The sequence below is a fragment of the Megachile rotundata genome, chromosome 5, assembly GCF_050947335.1.
Source record: "Megachile rotundata isolate GNS110a chromosome 5, iyMegRotu1, whole genome shotgun sequence".
Classification (NCBI taxonomy): Eukaryota; Metazoa; Arthropoda; class Insecta; order Hymenoptera; family Megachilidae; genus Megachile; species Megachile rotundata.
The window spans coordinates 20,729,911-20,748,818 of NC_134987.1; the positions used below are offsets into that span (position 1 = coordinate 20,729,911).

Here is an 18,908-nt window from a genome sequence, read left to right on the forward strand (position 1 = left end):
GTCTCTGGTACGACGAGAAGGACGGTGATAGATACCGATTGCTTCGGAAGGATCGAATAGTTATCGAAATTGTGCTGCTTGATAATAATATTATGTTTCGTGCTTCTCGTTCGGATAATCGCAGAATTGCTTACCGGTAAGCTGATATCGTACCTAGAGAAACCGGTGCTCGTACCATTCCTGTCGGTACAGAAACACGTTGAAATACTTTTAATTTTAACCAAATATTTCCAAGCATCTTGCAGATCTGTTGAACGCGATTAACGAAAGAGAGAAAACATATTTGTAAGATGAGCAGTTAAAAAGCGGTTTCGCCTGAATCATCCGGTTGATCGATGTCGCGTTACTCGGCAAGGTATTCGGGAAACAAACGCACGAGGAAGAGGAAAAGCCGTGTGCGAAACGGCGAAGGGGATCATTTATTATGCTCGGGTATAACTGCCTTCGCGAACGAGTATAATGAGTGTAAACGTTGGCAAAAACACAGGAAGAAAAGGGTTATTGATGCAACTAACCACATTGTTGGAATGACTGTGCGAATTCGTTGGAGAAATACCCTTCGAGCAATTCCGCGACATGCTTTGACGCTCCACGTAAGAACCAGCAGGTAGCGATTGAGGATATCCTCTGTTATATACATACATTGGTAGCCGGTTTCAATGTGATTTTGCGACTAGCCGGCATTGAAAGAAGCATTACGTATGACTGGTGCGATTGCTCGTCCGTTATAACAGTATAGGATACCGTCTTAAACGGCCAGTTAATAGGAGGGACGAGACAACGAATATTTCATTCAAATCTCCGTTCAGATGTTACAGACATTCTAATGGGTGTTAATCATTTCGTTGCGCGTGACGTATACACGGTGTTTCGAATCAAAAGATCCTTTGTGGGACAGATTAATTCTTTAACCCGCGAATAGCGGATCGCTGTGGTATTTAAATGCTTTCAAATTTTGTATTATTCGTTTTTTTATACCAAGGGTCGTTCTCGTATATCGATTACAATATTAGTCTTCACACAATCAGATGTTCACTATCAACCTGTTGTGGACTACAGGACATAGGAAGACACTCTTTCCTTTCATGAATTTTGACACGCTGAGAAACTACGTAAAAGTAAAATTTCACCTAAGTACCTCGGAAAAGAAGGGAGCCGAAAATTTCAATCGGTCAACGACGAGAATCAGGTAGAGGGAGAATCAAGGAGAGAAGAGGAGGTTACATTATCGGCGTGATATCTCTGCTTATTTTCTTTGGTCTGGCTCGGGAAGGACGAGCAGGCCAGAGTGATGTAAGAGAGATGTACCTACAGGGCGCCTCTTCTTCCTTCCCTGTTCCCGTCCTTTTCATCCTTTTCCATCTTAAACGAGCTAATTCTCTTCCTCTTTATTTCTTAGCTGGTCGCTTTCTTTCTCTTTCGCGTGTACTCCCCGTTCGAAAGAAGCACCCATCCAGCCAGGCTCTGGCCCGCTTGAATTTAACGTGGCAGGTGCCTGCTGAATGGACATTGGGGCTCCGGTTCTTCCTTTCTTTTCTCTTTCGCTCTTTCGTCACTCTTCTTCTCGCTCTTTTCCTTTTACTCCTCGTTTTTCTTCATCTTCTTCCTTCTCTATCTGCCTGTCTATGCCAGCGTTTCCCAACCGTCGACAATCCACCGTCTTGGTAACGCTGTTACGTAGCGGAGGTGATATAAATTTGGGGACGTTGCAACTTTTTCGTCATAATAGACCTTACTTCCTGTTGCTAATCTCGACACGATTCTCCAATCTTATTTTTCACTAAACCACATTCTGCATAATTTCTGCTGAATTCGGTTCTCGTTATTCTATTTTTAGGCTGGATTTACCCTACTTAACAGTTTACAAAACTCTGTAATCTTCGTGAACATAGATTTCCTTGAAGGAGACCTCGAATGATTTATACGTCCAGCTCGTCGAAGGTCTCCATGCTTGTTGCTAATACAAAAATAGGCTTCTCTCAAAATATATAACATGTAGGATGACGTTACCACGCACAGTAACGCAGTAGCGAACATCGCCATCGATCGATGCAATTAACCAAAGTTGCCGGTTAAAAATGGTTTGCGCTCCTTAACAGTGCCTCAACAGTTTTTTATGCCTTTCGCAACTGTTAAGTGGCTTGATTTCGCATTACGCATCGAATCTACGCATCGATTGAGCGCTCAAGGATCCGCGTGCCATTGGTAAATGACTATTTTTGGAGAGCAAGAATATACGCCCTTCGTAGCGAAAGGGTTAAAGAAGAATAGCGGCGGGACCGGTGTAACTGGCGGACGTCGTGCCGGTTTCGCAACTCACTCGTCGCCGCTTCAAAAGGCAACAACTGTCCAGCCTCGTGCTCCTGATCATTTACAGACAGAGTCACTCTCGTTGACGAGCCTTCGCGTTACTTCTTTTTCTACCGAATGGCCTTCCATCCGCGCGATTCCACAGAAGAAGTCAACGTTGCTACTTCAGCCAGTGTAGTCAACCGGCCAACCGACTCTGCCATATTGCATCCGAGATAATTCACGGGACTCGCGGATAAAAAGAACCGTCGTCGTGCAACGATTTACAACCATTTTTCTTTCCGTTTTACCCTTAATTACGTATCCCGTTTGTGTCAACGAACCATCGCACGTACGAGTACGTTTCTGTTACGAAATCGGCGATGCATGTTATTAAAATGTACATTCGTGATCGCTCATCTCGACAGAAGAATTGCCGCACTAATTGGACCATGCGATTTCGCTTTGAACTTTGACGTTTTACGCTCGTTGAGCTCCACGAATCAAAGATGGGAAAATGAAATGCGCTAGGAAACGATGCACCGTGGAACAAAAGTGAGCAACGAAAAAAGGAAAATTACAAAATTGCCGTGGAACGACCGCACAAGTCGACGACATGCCGCGCGAGTATCGCTTGACTCTGTAACCCGGCGTTTTGCTGGCATTTGCGCCCCTTAATGCGATCACTTTTCATTCTGCTTCCGTTTCTCTTTCTCCCGTTCGCTTTCCTCCCTTTTTTGTCACTTCGACCAGTGCCTTTGAAAGTATGCAACAGTCTCGAGAGACGAATCACGCTCGAATCGGCGATGCTCTCGAACGAGATCAAGTACGAATCATTGTGGCAACATCCTCGGCGATTATTCAAACTTTGGTTGCCTATGATAACCACTCGAGATCTATGGCAGGACTGTACTAGTACTATAATAAATTACGATATAATTTACTGTAATCGTCTATTACAATTCCAAACTTGGAAATTTACGAACTTTTAAATTTTATAAAACGCTCCTAGAAATTTTACGATGGAAGTCATAAACTGAAATCTGACTCTGATAGTGTTTAAATCTGAAACCCAAACGACTGTTATTCAGCTGGCGGTAGAGGTAGAAGTTGGAAATATGTGCGAACATAAAGGTAATTAAGAAATTCGTCATCGTTCACGGAATATTGTTACCCGCAAGGATTCAAGGCCGAGCCAGTTGTTCGATCCAAGGCCAAATTCCTACTTCCTCGATTTTTCATCGTTTTATTGGAAACACGAGATGCGCGCATAACCAGCGTACTTTATAAATCTGAAACCATACCGGAGGAAGGAACTATGTATGCGTATATATATCTCACTTTTCTACTTAAAACTATTACTGGTGGATTTATACAAGAAGCGTGGAGCGTTCAAGCACAACCGGATAATTAAAAAAATGCTGTCTCGTTACCCAGAAGCGTTTCAAAGTAGAATTACGCAATTATATTGATTGAACCCAACGACTTATCTCGATAAGTATCATCGGTATGAATGAGAAACTTGAATCCAACGAAAATGCATAATTAGATTTCCGATACCTGCGAAAGATATGTTACTACGGATTAAATACTTCCTGAAGACAAAAAGTTACTTTAATTTATCTATTTCTCGATAATTTCAAACAATTTATTCTATATTTTTTTATTCGTATTATGTCTATAATTCAAGTATTACACGCTTTAGTATTTTGTAAATGCATAAACATCTGCAGCTAATTAATCCTCTGTAAAGCTCCTGTGCTAAAAACTAACGCATGTCCAATTACTCGAAATTTTATTTACGAACACTAAAATCTCTATCGTTTTAGAAAGGGCTTGAACTAAACGATAAATGCGGAGGACCATAAATACGACCATTCGAGACTGGATTACTAGGGATTAGATCATATAAACGAGGGAGAACGATTATGCACTTATCAATCCAGATCTCACAGCATATATAATGTTATGTCATAAAGGTTTTCTTCCATCTTTTTATTTTGTAAAGCAAGAGACAAGTAGGCGGACTTAAACCCTAAGGTTTTGCAAATAAAGTTATTTCATTAACATATACCTTTGATAAGAATGAGTATATTTTTTATCAGAGGCAACTATAGGAAAAAGGTTGACATACCAAAGTTATGTAACATCTTGCAATGAACTTGTGAAAAAGTGATACATAAAAATTTGGACGATATTAATGACAGCGTAATCGATAGACCGCATGGAAGAAGCAGCGAAGAGTTCGCGTCGTGAGAAATTCGTGCCCCCGGCTTTTCGCCGTTTTCACTATTTCCTAACTGAAAGTCTGTCGCGGTATGCCGTTCTTCGTAACGACGAGACGTAAACCCGTCGGTGTGCTTTGGCCTCTTAATAGTCCGACCTTGAGCCAGAACTAAGGAGTGCCTTTGCTACAGCATAACCTTCGTATACCTTCATCGGCAGGGCTCAACCTACGACTGACAGAACGGATTTTTCTTCGGTTCTACGCTAACCCAATCGAGAAACTCTCCTTGTCGGCTCGAAAACACTCTTTGCAAGCTCGAAGTTTCGACAATTCGCGAATTAAGAGAAAAATATCGGGTTATTGTTTCTTGAGGGGTTATCTAATGAAAGCTTTGAAAAACGACTGGTAGACTACCTAGTAACACTGACAATGAACGTTGTACAACACTGATGCGCTAAGGTCTTTTCTTGTCGACAACTTCGCAGATTACACAATTGATCCTCTGAAATTGAAAAGAAGGATAATATAATTGTAAGTACTTCCAATCCCTAAAATGGATTATCGTAATTGCCTGACAAGGTCGACAACAGAATAATGCTTGGCGAGCTCCGCACAAGAAATATCAAACACAATTTTCCCCCTTAATGGCACGTGCAAAGTCCTTTTACTTCTGCTGCATAAGTACATAATTTTCGCTTTCTGGATTTTGTTTGGACTCCCCTATATTCCAGGTAGATCTGAAAATTTATTCACAATCTTCAGCGAACGAGTTAATCTCCCTGAGATGCCCATCAGTATATCGTAAAATATTTGTAGCGCAATTGCAGTTCTATTTATAATAGAACTGTTTCTTTAATTAAAGTACAACATTGATGTTTCTATGTTCGGTTACTTGAATATACCAAATTCGTGATACCGGTCACCGGTGACCCCTATAGCAGTCGACGCGTCGAATTCTCGAACGAGTGAACGATCGACAACCATCTCTGTTACGAAACAGAGACGGAGCTAATGGAAGATGAATCGCGTTCTAACGGAAACGGAAGAAAGACGCGTACTACGATCAAACGTTAGAATGTCCGAAAGACAAATTAATCTTCGCTGCGATTCAACAGCGTGAGATGGAATGCGTCCGAGGGAGTAACGGGTACAAAATATCCTGCGTATACGAATCGCGAGACCACCTCTCCTTGCTCCTCGTTCAGGGACGACGTAAGTCTTCGAAAACCACGGGGGACCGTCAATCTCGACTTTCCTGACATCTTTCGACATGCCAATGTTTTTGCTTCGAATGATAAACTGGGTTTACTGCGCGTGAAAATAGCAGACCCCCATATACGTACTTGGATAACCCTACATTCGTAAAGATTGCCCCATACTTTGCAACGTACTTCAGATACTTTGAAATAGAAAGAACCCCAACCCCTACAGTCTTTCCCGGGTTAGAAGTCCTTACAACCCTATTAATAATATATACTCCACCCTGGTCTTTCTGGAATTAAAAACTCTAATAGGAATGATACTGATAAGCCTATTAATAATACATGTACAACCACCGTTTCACCCTCCGCCAGCTTCGCAAGATCAACAGTGTGATACGCTAGTGATATACGTTCACGTAATCTTGGCTGCAGAAAAGTATATAATTTGCAAGTGTATACTTCTTAAGAATGAATAAATAGGTCATTCGAACAAAGTTTGGCATACATAGATATGGAATAACAAAGAGGATAAAGTTATGGCAATGACGTAAGGAGCAGGCTAATCTCGTACGTGACCCCATTATTATGCCAACTGTGAACCATTTGCCTGGAACAACATCTGCCAGTCAACCACATAACTGGAATTCTTCGACCCTTTTCAACTTGGACCCTTTTATCTCGATTAATCAATTATTCTCTCACGTATCGTGTAAATAATTCATCGTCTATACATATTTCATGCTAACTAAATATAATTTTGATTCAACTTAACCGTATAATAGGAATTAATTTATAAGGTACGCATAGAATTCGAGTAACATTTATAATCTTATTTACGATCAAAATATCTAAATATAAATTTAATTTGCAATTGATAATGGAACATTGTTCCAAAATGTCATAATATTATGTTAATTTCAAACGTACTTATCGCATCCATCGCGATACACTTCGATTATATTGCTGTCCGTTTCGATGTATCGTTCGAACTTACTATCGTTCAAACTTTTTTAGCAAACAGTTGGCGCGTAACGTATTTATCGATCGCATCTCGACGAATGAGAACGTTACTTTCCTCCGTGTTACAATAACGGATTCAAGTTTCAAATAAAACCTGTTTTTAACCTACGAGCTACAAATTTTAAACTACGGACGCAAATAATAAATACACTGACATATAGGTTGTACGTTCAATACACGAGATCGTAAACTTTTCGACATTTTGATCACGTGATCTCTGTAACGAATAATCGTTTGAAGAACCCGTATAGAATATATCATGAAAACGAGAGAAATGGTTAAGTCGATCTCACTGTCATGTCACGCGTTCGATTATAATTATATCGTATTAACTTTCTTAATCGAAATACTGTAGAAGATCATAACGGTCACTGAAGAACTTTCTCAAATGATCCAACGAGCACATAAATTATTCCGTCCCGAAATTTGATAGCACGGTAGGAGATTAGAGTATGTCGCGAAACGTAGATGTATGTAAAAGGGCCCGCCAAGATCCGTCCCTGGTCTCGACGAAACCGGGCGGGCTGCTAACTCACCTCGTGCCACATTCCGCTGGCTCTGCCAACGTTTTCGAAGACGAGAATGCACCGAACAGGCCCGAGCACCACCTTTTGCACCGAACAACACACCTGCACCACCCGGCACTTGCTCGTTTTCGAAAATTCAAATGCACACGTGAGAGTTCAGCGGGCTCGCGTACACGCGACGCGATTCGTCCGCGTCGTTCGCGCAGACTCCAACGAGTTTCCCACACACAAGAAACGTCAATTGACGGCTGTCGTTCCCAATAACCGATTGCTACGAGAAGCCGGCGGTTACGCTCCAACGGCGAGAAACGCGCGCGATGTAAACCGTGCGAACGATCAACACAGACTAAACCGCCGCCCGCCGCGCCGCGCCGACCGACTGATCGTAGTACCGTGCAGTTCGTTGATGGTGTAGGAGAAGGGGCAGGGCCGGTGCGAACATTTCTGGAGTTGGGTTCTAAAACTATACGCGATCAAATAACTAAATTATCAATTTTATAAGGATATCTCGTATTTCCTTGTGTACTATGCATAGAAGCTCGGAACATTTACTACGCAGTTCGCACGGGTCGCAGAAGTCCGTAAATCGCGGGAAACGAAGTGCGCCGCCTCTCGCACTATATAGTCAATTGTTGCGTCTCTAGGCGTTGCACATCCACGCGTTATATCGCCACTCGTTGTATCATCATTTATTATGTAAAAATGTATTGTTTCCGCGCTGCATTATTCTACATTGTATCATCTCGCGTTGTATCGAGCGCAGTAGTTTCTAGAAAAAATGGTGTTGTAGAGAAAGGAGGCCCTATCATGTGCTACAGCACTCGAACGTCAATACACGCGATCATTATGCTCGATAATTTACTATGCATTTCTCTTGTAGATCGTCGTTTTCCTTTACAGAACCCTATAAGGCAACTGTACAATCAAAAGCAAATCTGACTTCTTCAGGAAAAATATGACAAACGAGAACATTTTCAAGTTCACACATGCATCCAAAGAAAACCTACGTTGCACGTGAATGTACCATTACGTCTTATGTCGTCACGTGCTGTCTTATTACGATTTTTTGATTTCATATTAGTGCGCGCTTTGAAAAAGATACTGTAGGCGCCATCTAGTAGCAAGCATTGAAGTCGATAAAACAGAAACCTGACGCGAATAGATGTTCTACTCACTAAGAACACAGTGGTGTAAAAAAAATTTATGGCGGGAAATCATTCCCAAATACTTTTTGCCATTTCACTGATGAATAATTACAATTTATCGATTATTTGTCGCGATTTAAAAACTAGAATACCAATTATGTTAGAATATTTTTAATATTTAGTAATTAACAGAAATATATATGCATTGCAAATCTTAGTATTATCTATTACTTTATTTGCGCAGTACATAGAGGAGTTCCGAATTCTTTTTTACGTTACTCTGAGTTTTATAAACTAAATGCAAGTCACCTAGCGGTAGTCCAACGATACTAATGGAGCTAAATTTTGCTGCTCGAATTCTTGGAGCTTCTAAAGCGTTTTGTCACAAATAACTACATTATCATTTGTCACTACTATTCATTCGTTCTTTCCCGCCACGTACATGACCGACGAAGTGGAAAACGACTGGTCGAGCTCGGTCGAGCTGCGCGGAACGAACGTGCTCTTCCGTAGAATCGATAGAACCCTGCACGTATCTCGTTCAGCAATACCGACTCGAAAAATGTTTTACCATCTGTCTATCACATAATCCATGGCCGTGTCGGGAACTGTCTGTCTGTGAATAACACGCGCGGGAGGTACTACCCTCTGCAGTCAGGTAGTAAAACGGGGGTGTGCGAGTGAGTTCGTTCCAACGTTAGGTGATCAGCTGTGCTGTTTAACGCGAGTTTCCTCGTCGTGCGGTGTTCTGCGTTGATTTTCAATCGATAGAGATAGATTGACGGCGTATCGAGGAAAGAACAGACACAAATAAGAATTAACGAAGAAGAGTTACGCGGTGGCGGCGATAAATCGGTCGTATTTTTCGGGCGAAGGGGGGGGTCAAGCAAGTGAGGCATGACGGGAACAGGTGACAATAGAGCTTCGCCATGTTAAATTTTACGAGATCGCGAAACGTGCGCCGCTGCTGCTGCTGCTGCTGCTGCTGTTGGTGCTAGTGGAGAGTGAGAGAATTTATTTTGTTTTCTCGACTCTCGTGCTACTTTCCTCAGCGGTGATCCAACTGAAAATCATCCAAGCTGGATAGGTTACCCGAGTATCTCCGCGATACCGTGGACTGGTTTATGGGGTAAGTTTCTTTTTTTGCTTAGTTGGAAGGAAATTTTCACGTTCGAGCTACGATTATCCGTGACAACGGAATCAACGAAGGGAAAAAAGGAAAGGTTAACCTCGACGTCTCGTTTGATGGCCCTAACCTCCCTGTTCGAGGTTGACGCTCTCTCGATACGGTTCGCTACTTCGTCTCGCTCTTAATAATTGTTCGACTTGTTTTCTTTTTTGTTTTCGAAGAGAAAGTAAATCGCAGGACTTTCTGTGTCACTGACCAATCGAATTGCATCGATTCGCGCGATGTCATTCTAAATTTCGTCCGCTACAGTCGCGGAATAAACGCGTGGATGGAATACTGTCATTCGAGCGCGAATCGTTGCCCTGTTTTTCCATAGTTGTTCGTTTGTGTATGTCGTATTTTCGGGTAAAATCGCTGACAACCGCACGATGACAGTGTCAATTGTCCGTCGTTGAGAGAAGGTTAAAAGATCGTAAGTCAAGGATATCGATATTCGTACGCGAAATGATCGACTCGAAGGAACGTTAGAGAACGATCGAACGCGTGTTAGGGTGACCATTTATTTTCACGGTGAATTTAATGTGAAAATACAAAATTTTAACCAACATTTGTGCGTAATCCTTTTCCGCAGTTCGACAAAATGTGTTAATTCAAACGTGTGACACTTTATTGGAAATAAGTTATTTTAATTATTAACAGTTTATCATAAACGAAATGTCGCAAGAACATTTTATAAAAAAATGACAAAGTTTCGTATTCGTTTGTACGTGGCAGTCCTGTTTATACTGGAAGATGACTAGCATTTTATTTTGAATATTTCAATTCGAGTTCAAAGAGGATTATTTTGCATCTGTTTCAAATGCTGATTAATAATAACTTTCTCAAAATCGATACTTTCGATACAGTATTTAACAATTTATTTTGAGTAACGCTAATTGCTCTCCGACTTAACCTACCCTAATATGATTCCACTTATAACTTAACCTAACTTATTCCTATTTTAATACGAGCAGACCTAACTTAACTATTTAGTGTTATAAATTGTAGGTTAACTACTGCAGTTACTTCACCGAATATTTGTTATAGAAGAAAGATACAATATAATTTTTTAAGCATGATTAGCAAAGGTATTGACAAAATTAAGAAATTAATGGTCACCCTAAAATATACACGTTAAAAGTAAATGACTTGTTATTAAAATGACAAGTTATATATAACTTGTATTACGTTTATTAAATTTCTTATTTTCATCCATTTTTATCGTGCGATACGTAAGAGTCGAGAAAGTACACGCGGTTTATTTGAACTTACGTAAACGTAAATTGTTATCTTTCGAGAAAAACTGTTAAAGACGTAACGTTTATTATTTTCTTACGTAGTGTTACATATCGAGTGGTATTGCGTTTGTCATTATGAGCCTTTACATGTTGATGACATTTATTGTGATATCTTCAAAAATGTTTTTCGAAGATTCAATAAATATATTATTCGTTGAGACAGAGTAGTTAGACCCGTAAACCAAAATAGTATGTCTATTGAATTTTTAGGTTATCATTTGTTGGATTACTCGTAGAAATAGAATTGGATTACCTGTTTGTGTAGTATTAATAATGAACATGCGTCACGTTGCCCTTATATTTCTTTCTTTGATCATACCGTGACACGTGTAGTACATACGTGTTTATTTGTGCTTGTCATGTTCGGTAACGTTCGTTATTGTGTCTGATGCACGGTTACTCATAAAATTGAGACGCGGAAATTGCAGGGAAAATACGTATTTAAGATAACATATAAAGGTAATAATATACAGGAGTGACAAAACACTTGTGCTCTTTTAATTCATATATCATGCACATATTTATATATAATTTTGTGTTAATTCCGCTTGCGATTTTTATGAAGATGCGTTCAATTCTGTGAGTAACTATAAACTTAAATATTCTGGTATAGTAAAATATAGTATATTTATTGTGTTAGCATTGAATTAATTATAATATCGATACAAAAGAAAACCTGATATTTACGTTCTTATATTTTTCTTATTGCAATCGATAACAAATATCAATGAAATTTTTATCGAAATCTGTTGTCGATCGTGATAAGACTGCGAAGCGTACTCCTTTATCACAATATAAAAACCTGTCCATTGTATTTATTGTTGTAACACCGAGATAACATTATAACTTATTGTGCTTTTTCGAACGATTCTCGATCAGAGTCGCCCCTAGAATTTAAAAAGAGAAATTATATGGATGTTTCGAATAGTATCGACTTCTGTGTGGGGCCTCGTAATCTGTAGGGGCGACTCTGACCTCAATAAAAATTAAATATAACAGTGTCGATGAATCTTAATTTATTTCGTCGTCGTTCGTTGTCGCCTTAAGAGTTCACTACGCTAATTTCACTGATGTTTTTTACGCTGACGGTGCGTAAAGCAATAATTCATCCGTACAGACAAAACCTGCGAGAATGTGTGAAATATGTAAATAATCACGTTCACGTAAATAATTTTTTTTTCGCCGTCAGTTCAATCGAACACTGGCTGCTGTCATCGGTGACTTAAACGTTTAATCTTTTACGTCGGAATTTTTAGATTTAGCACACTTATAACGTAGTTTCGATATATGGCCTTCTTTCTCATTGGTATTTAATATTTCGCTTCAGAATTTTCAGTATCGGCACATTTATAACGAAGTTCTGATATCTGGCTCTAATTAAGACTGTAGCATCGGAAGAGACTGTAGAAAAGGCCATATAAAGGGAACTTTCTTGCCAAACCTCTATCGTCAAAAATTCAAAGTAAGTTTGAAATTTCTAAACTCCATCAGATTCGTCAAAGCGTGAAGAATGAACAACGGAAAAATATACTGCAATTTGTGGTTTAATGTTCTTGTTTTAATTTCCTGTTGTGGTTGAAAATATGGTTTTATCGCGGTGAGTGGAACAGAAAGGGAGCTCGCGATAAGGCTGTTCATTCCAGTGGTCTATTCGTTCATTTTGAAAATCGTTCAAGTCGTTTATCGCTTTGAAATGCAGTGTGCAACATTTTAAATCGCAGTTGATTAACATTTTATAAAAAGCGACCTAGTATATGATTCACAAAAGGTGACTGAAAAATGCAGTTGAAACATTGCGAATGTTTTCTGCTTATATGCGCGCAATAGTAGTTTAATTGCGTCAATTTGAATGAAATAAACTTTTATTTCTGTGACTCCACTCCTCTGGCGATATAGGAAAAACAAAAAAAAACAAGGTGTGTTCTATTTGTGGAAAATCCGATCTGCAACGCAATTAGAAACATAAAATATTGATAGGTTGTTTTCTTGAAACGCGAGACATTCTATGGAAAATATGAAGCAATTTGCTTTCGAAAATTTGGAAACGGGGTCGGTGAACGATACGGTGGCAATAAAACGGGACTGCGCTGTATCAGGACAGTTGGCGATACATTAATACCGTAATTCGCCGATACGTTGGCCAACTCCAGATGGCTAAATCGTTTTGCAGCGGTCGTTAGCGGTGGTAGGATAGGAAACGTTGCTCTCTGGGAGATCTCTCGAGCAAAACAGAAGACAATGGTTCGGTGATTGTGGCCAGTCAGTGGGCGTGTATACAGGTCGTGTACACTCGAAACACTTCCATCCGTTGCTCGGCGTGTTTACGGCGACGGGACAGCGCGGAAAAATCAGGCAAATAGTGTGATCGCTGGCTCGAAACCGAGCTGCCCGATGAGTCACGGTGTTTCGCGAGCAGATCGGCTTCCTCGATGAATCACGCGCGATTTTTCGCCAAAGCCTCCTGCGACGTTCTCGAGCTTCTGCGACATCGTGCCGTTTCCTGTCACATCTACCGTTAACAGTCACCGATTCCTAGTTGCTCTTATCGAGAAAGTTTATGTAACTTGTTGGACACCTTCTCCGCGACTCTATTTACTCCTCGAATCAAGCGAGATTTTTCGTCTCGCTATCTTTTACATCGTTAGTTTCCGAAAGTTTAGTTGTTTCGACATTCGTATATCCGAGCGAAGCAAGGATTCGTAAGATAATACACGGGTTAGACGTAGGTTGTTGAACACCGCGTACGCGGGTAGAATATAAAACGTGGCGCATTGTATTCCTTAGATATATTCACGCCCGACCAACTTACACAGTCTGTCCAGATAAAGTAGTTTTATCGAAACTTTTGACGATAGCAGCTTTCGCTAACGATACGACGTTACACAACTTTACGTGCACGTACACGTGTTGGTACCGTATGCGTTGTCGCCCTTTCCGCAAACAAACTTATCGCGCAATATCGCTTTATGCGTTTTATTTCTGACAGGGAAACTTTCTTCTAAAATCTCATCGAGCAGTAATATTCGTTTCATTTTTTCACCTGGACGTGACCAGTAGTTGCGCGTGAAATATCGTTAAGCTCCAAAATTCAATGAACAATCTCATCATCGAACTCTAATTCTCCTTTAAAATTAAAATCTCCTTTAAACAGATTCGATTAATAAAATTAGGGTTGTATTAGATTAGGTTTACCTCGTACGAAGATGTTCTACTCTCGGTCGCTCTCATTAGCCTTAACGATGTCTTAACGATGTTACCGATGTATCATTAAATATCCATACTGTATCGATAATCGATAGCATCAGCTATAACGCAAGGCGTAGTAACGCAACGTCTGGTAATACACTGCATTGTAATGTAGTACGTAACAATAAAATGACGGTACAAATTTCACACCGTAATCCGTGGTAATAATCGAAAGTCATTTTTAACGTTGAAAAATCGTTTTGTATCCTTCGCGTGTCGTAATTGCAAGCGGTATCGCACGCACAGCATTCCGAAAGTACAGAGAATTAATAGCAACAACTTCAACGCCCAGGAGATTAAATCGTACTTTTTTCACGGATCACGAAAAAGGGACAGTCGAAAGCTTGTCCTTGCGCGAGGATAAGAAAGAGGTATATAGATAGAGGTAAACCGAGTATCACGGTTCATCTTAATCCCGAAACGGAGACATGGTTCCCGCAGGACGTGTTAGAGCACGTAATCGTCCCTAGCTGGCGATGTTGTATTTACTTGACATTCATCGCCAAGTTCTCGTTATCTTCGCGTTCATTTTTCACGGTAATGTCGTCCGACGTTCGTTGGCAACGATACTCGTGAATGGATAAATGTCACTCGATTCACGGGCAGACGGGCTAAAATAATTGACGCCGCCAACAATCCTCACCCGTTCCTATTCTCGCGGCGCAACGTGTCGCAACTTCCATACATTTTTCTATCTGGAATGTAAACAGGTGCGAGTACAGTTGCGTAATCTTTCTCACAAATTCGATTAGATTCTCGACTTTATACGGAATCGAAATAAAAAGATTCGACTTAAGCTTCGGTAAACCATGGGATTATATAATTCTGCCTGATCTTTGTAGCCCTCCTGCACCTTTATAAAAATACCACCTGTGCCTTTTATATTTTTGTAAAAATCAACTGATACGAGTTATTTGGATATCTCCGAAAGCGCGTAACCTTTTAATTAATTCTCGAGTCGCCACGACCTATCAAACCGCGTTAATTTCGTACGATTCGAACAGCGTGCCACAAATTCGAGTCGGTGCGAGCCACCATAAGTTAATTAGTGTCAATATTTATCGTACCGCTATGAAAGAGATAACCGAATTGGTCTCTGACAGCGCTACCACGTTTCACGTTCGATACCTTCGTGTTTCGTGTTTCGCTCTGTCGTTTCCATTGCTCGAGTTTCCCGTAATTCGTTTGATTGAATTTTTATCGATAACCGATACATCTTCTGGACTACTTTGCGTCGTTTCGCTCTACCTTTTTTTTTTGCTGTTGCTCACAGCGAGCCACTTTTCACGAGTTCGCCCTTCTTCCTCGAGAACGGCTGCGAATTGTTCTTTAATTTCAGCTCTGTTTCAAAGAAATTGTACCTCCTTTTCTTTTTATTCTTCCGCCCTTTTTGTTCGTTTTTCTCCTTTTTTTAACGTCCGTTTCAAACGCGATCGTGACCTGTTTAGCGGTAGCAGGTTTTTGCTGGATCTTACTTACGGGAAGTTATTATTTCATTGTAAATCCTCATTGTAAAGGATCTCGTATTTTAATGCCACGCAAAGAAACGGAACGAAAGATTTAGGATAAATCTACCCTTATCGATCATTTCGAAGTAGGCGAAGCACTTTGAGTAAAACAATATTTTATTTTACAATTGCATATATCATACGTTACGAAACGTTATATCATGCAGTAGCTGGCCTTAACCTTTCGTATTTTGCGGCTCGAAGCCTGTGAACCAGTTGCGCCTACTGCTTCGTCCAGAAAATATGTACGTAGGTATATCAATTCGCGATAATGCACGTACGGTTCATATTGTTCGCAAACAAAGTTACTTTCGTCCCGTGTTTACTTTCGTGGCGATTCGACTTTAATTTAAACATCCTGCTGGTACGACCCCGTGACCTTTCTTTTCTTTTAACTGCTCTTGTAATAACTCGCGTGTTAACTCCTTCGTTTCTTACTTTACTATTATAGGTAACGTCGATTTAGTTAATCGTAAAATTAGATACGATTATGTTCATTGGGAACTGAAATATTGTTCTTCATTTTGCACTTCATTATTTTCTTCGGTTGCTATTCTTGCACCTACTCTTTATGTATCGAGAACGAATTAAAATTCAGTGTTATCCTAGAATGTAAATCGTGCTCGGACAAAGTATTCTCATATTGTTAATATCGATACCCACGAGAAATCAGCGCATTGTTTTGATCGGGAAACAAATCTCTGTATACTCGAAAAAGGATTGCACAGATTCAGTTTGAAAAATTAAATGGATTATTCTGTCGGTGCTTGCTTGAAAAATATGAGTTACATGACAAACCTTGTAATCGCAAAGAGAGTTGTTCGACCTCACCTTCGTAGATTGGTGTAGTCATCGTCGCGATGTCAAAGATATAGTCCCCGCTTTGATACAGCGAGTTCGTAAATTAAACTGTGGTCGACGTTCGACGAAATCGAAAGCTGCAAGATCTCGCTTTTCCCCGAATCGATTTTATGCACTTTGGATTCTGAAGAGTTTTACGATATCGCTATATCGTGACGGAGACTGTAAGCAGCGAATACCGAGGCGAAAGAACTTGTTCGGTTTCGCTGATCGCTAGTTTCTCCCGTAATTGCATTAGAACGATAGAAAGAGAGAAACTGCAATTGATGTTGGATGATGAAGGATAGAGAAGACGAACGAAGAAGAGGGAAACAGAGAGACAGAAATACCGTCCTTAGGGAGGAAGCCCCTTTGTGCGCAGATTTTAACCCCCTGCCTCATTCTCTTTCGCAAAAATTCACACATATTTTGCCTCCGTATATTTCTTTCTCCTTTCTGTATACAACTCTATACCGTATATTTGTTTATTTCAAGATAATATTTGTATAAAGCAAACGATTATTAACACGTCCCCTTACTTGGTATGTTTATTATTTTAGTCTTGAATTACCAAATGAAAATTTCAAGTGCAAAAAACATATTAGTCGCAGTAGAAATTTATAGTTGCTTCAGTATAATGGACTTTTTCATCTCCGTCATGTTTTTTGTGTTGGTATATGACTATAGAATCTATGACTATAGAATCAATATGTGACTCACTGTGGAATCCTCATCGATATACGACTGACCACCGAATCTCTATCAATATGTTATCCACTGCAGAATCTTCTATATGCTGCACTTGGCATACGACGAACTTCATTTTTCCTTCTTTTCATATTTTCTGTCCATATATTATCCATTGTAGAATCTCCTACTACAAACCGTTTCTTTTTATTTCTTCTAGAAACACGATTCATCATGAAATTTTTCTCAAAAATTTATACAGCGAATTTGTCTTTTACTCTTCCTTCTATTCGTTCCTTTCTTGTCAGAACATAATTTAGAAGACACAGAATCTTACGTTTCTTTGTTTCTTTCAGTTGTATTCTCTTTACTGTTATCTTTGTTACTCCAACTGTGCAGTATTTTCTTCATTTATATTTTCACTCGTCACTTTTCCATCAATATCACCGTAGCTTCTACTAGAAGTGCATAGCAACATTGCACTTCCTCTTTCACGTGTTGCTTTTCCTATCGATATTGGCTCTATATTATCTATCACTCTAGGTACAAAGTGCACATTTCTATCATTTTTTCTTCTGTTTACTGCTGTTGGTACACAACTCATCGTGGCATCCGCTGTTATTTCAGGTACACAGTGTACGTTTTCTGTACCCGGTGTTTTCTATTAATATATAATCCACTACGGAATCCTTCGTGTGTTACTCCAGGTGTGCAACGTTTCCTTTCTCCCTTAACTCATTACTTTTCCTATCAATATACAACTCGCCATAGTATCTCCTGTTAGTCCAGGTGCGCGAATGCTCATTTTCTTCATTTTTCCTGCTCTTTTTTCTCTCTTTCCGCGCCTCTCACACGACCGCCAATATTCCCCTCCATCGGCATTATTCCCCACTCCTGGAGATGGCAGCGTCACGACCGCGAGTTGCTTTCTCCGTTTATCGTGGTGTGTCGGCCGATAGCAGATAGCGGTCGCGGCGCTGGTACCTGGCGAACGCCTGGAGAACGTTGCCGTCAGTTTGTGCCTCGTTCTTCGTTCACTCTGCATGTATCCCTGATCGGTGCGATCTTGTGTCTCCTCTCCGATCGTCTCCCCTCTTCCTCTATCCACCTCTTCTTCTCTTCCGACCTTCCAGCGCTTCCCTTTTTACTTTATCTTCCATTGTGCGATAGTGCCGGTGCATATCCTCGTGGATCGGTCCAGTGTCGGTTCGATGTTTGGTCTGGGAAATAGAAAGGTGCTCAAGTACTCGGCCATCGATACTTCTTTCTCTATCGACGTCGAAGACACCGTCACGTGTTTCTGCAGGTCAGTTGTTGATGCGTGCGTTCTTGTCCCGTTCCTTTCCAATGTTCTTTCGCCGCGAGTAGAAATGGCCGCGTGTAGCGCGACACACTTTAATAAGAATTAACGCGTTTAACGCAGTGAAAACGGACGTATGTGGCACGACAGGATGCGATCGCAATTATGCGTAGCAGTGATGCACAAATCGGGTGCTCGTCGAAGCACAGGCTCTGTGCACGAGTTCTCGGATTTTATAACTTTTAAATTTAGAATTTTGGCAATTTGAAAATAGGAGTTCCCGTTACACACGTGTAGCAATGGCGTCGGCCACCGGTGACCCTCACGATGTCCATCGCGTGTCAGACGGAGCATCCAGATGTTTTGTAGAAAATATAGGAAATTGTGAATGGATAATCACGATAGAAATTACTTTATTTTAGCCGTTTAACATTTACAATCTCGTTATGGT

At 40.4% G+C, this 18,908-nt stretch overlaps 2 protein-coding genes across 11 annotated transcripts in view; one reads left to right on the top strand and one right to left on the bottom strand.

The window, feature by feature from the left end:
• Positions 1-7,614, bottom strand: part of LOC100876131 (uncharacterized) — a 33,672-nt gene extending 26,058 nt beyond the window's left edge. For all 5 annotated transcript variants that reach the window (XM_003703367.3, XM_076531495.1, XM_012285163.2 and 2 more), the window contains exon 1: positions 7,275-7,614. The gene's annotated coding sequence lies outside the window, so the exon portion shown is untranslated. The remainder of the gene's footprint in view (positions 1-7,274) is intronic.
• Fdx2 (Adrenodoxin-like protein 2, mitochondrial Ferredoxin 2) overlaps positions 1-18,908 on the top strand; it is a 77,169-nt gene that overhangs the window by 28,185 nt on the left and 30,076 nt on the right. The window contains exon 1 of one of the 6 annotated variants that reach the window (XM_076531505.1): positions 9,021-9,539. The exons of 4 other annotated variants lie outside the window; for them this stretch is intronic. The gene's annotated coding sequence lies outside the window, so the exon portion shown is untranslated. Of the gene's footprint in view, positions 1-9,020; positions 9,540-18,120; positions 18,464-18,908 lie in introns of those variants that run through there. One more of the 6 variants, XM_076531508.1, reaches the window with a different exon arrangement.